The following is a 1,552-nucleotide window of genomic DNA, read 5'->3' on the forward strand; positions in this document are numbered from 1 at the left end:
GTTGGCCCACCCTTAGCCTTGATGACAGCTTCCACTCTCGCAGGCATACGTTCAGTCAGTTGCTGGAAGGTTTCTTGGGGAATCGCAGCCCATTCTTCACGGAGTGCCGCACTGAGATGAGGTATCGATGTCGGTCGGTGAGGCCTGCCACGAAATCGGCGTTCCAAATGTGTGTGAAATCTTATGGGACTTAACTGCTATGGTCATCAGTCCCTAAGCTTACACACTACTTAACCTAAATTATCCTAAGGACCTACATACACACCCATGCCCGAGGGAGGACTCGAACGTCCTCCCGGACCAGCCGCACAGTCCATGACTGCAGCGCCGAAGACCGCTCGGCTAATCCCGCGCGCAAAGTCGGCGTTCCAAAACATCGCAAAGATGTTCAGTAGGATTCAGCTCAGGACTGTGCGCAGCCTAGTACATTACAGGGATGCTATTGTCGTGTAACTACTCCGCCACAGGCCGTGCATTATGAACAGGCACTCGATGGTGTTGAAAGATTCAGTCGCCATCCCCGAATTGCTCTCCAACAGTGGAAAACAAGAAGGTGCTTAAAACATGAATGTAGAACTGTCTGTGATATTGCCACGGCCGGCCGGAGTGGCCGTGCGGTTCTAGGCGCTACAGTCTGGAGCCGAGCGACCGCTACGGTCGCAGGTTCGAATCCTGCCTCGGGCATGGATGTGTGTGATGTCGTTAGGTTAGTTAGTCTTAATAAGTTCTAAGTTCCAGGCGACTGATGACCTCAGAAGTTAAGTCACATAGTGCTCAGGGCCATTTGAACCATTTTGATACTAAATGATAACTAACTGAAACCCTCAGTTGCCGACAGGTATTGTTGATATACCTCGATGTTGACAGCTGAAAATATGTGCCCCGACCGGGACTCGAACCCGGGATCTCCTGCTTACATGGCAGACGCTCTATCCATCTGAGCCACCGAGGACACAGATGAATAGCACGACTGCAGGGACTTATCCCTTGCACGCTTCCCGTGAGACTCAGATTCCCAACTGTCCACAATCCTACCTATGTAATGTACCTTATAGACATTTGCCCATTCACTCATTACTCGCGCACGCTTTGGCGATTCCCGTAAGAGTTTGGGCAACCTGTGCGCATTCCATTGATATTGCCACGCAAAACAACAAGGGGCGCAAGACCTCTCCATGAAAAAACCATAACACCACACCTGTTGGCACTACACGCGCTGGCAGATGACGTTCACCGGTCATTCGCCATACCCATACCCTGCCATCGGATCGCCACATTGTGTACCGTGACTCTTCACTCCACACAACGTTTTTCCACTGTTCAATCGCCCAGTGTTTACGATCCTTACATCAAGCGAGGCGTCGTTTGACATTTACCAGCGTGATGTGTGGCTTATGAGCAGCCGCTCGACACTGAAATCCAAGTTTTCTCACCTCCCGCCTGTCGTAGTACTTGCAGTGGATCCTGATGCAGTTTGGAATTCCTGTGTGATGGTCTGGATAGATGTCTGCCTATTACATATTACGACCCTCTTCAACTGTCGGCGGGCTCT

The 1,552-nt window shown here is 51.0% G+C and overlaps 1 non-coding gene across 1 annotated transcript; it reads right to left on the reverse strand.

Annotated features, from left to right (window-relative positions):
- Positions 1–878: 878 nt before the first annotated feature.
- On the reverse strand, positions 879–952 carry Trnat-ugu (transfer RNA threonine (anticodon UGU)). Its single transcript has one exon. It is a non-coding gene; the product is annotated as a tRNA-Thr (tRNA).
- Between the last annotated feature and the right edge of the window lie 600 nt (positions 953–1,552).

The sequence above is a fragment of the Schistocerca serialis genome, chromosome 8, assembly GCF_023864345.2.
Source record: "Schistocerca serialis cubense isolate TAMUIC-IGC-003099 chromosome 8, iqSchSeri2.2, whole genome shotgun sequence".
Classification (NCBI taxonomy): Eukaryota; Metazoa; Arthropoda; class Insecta; order Orthoptera; family Acrididae; genus Schistocerca; species Schistocerca serialis.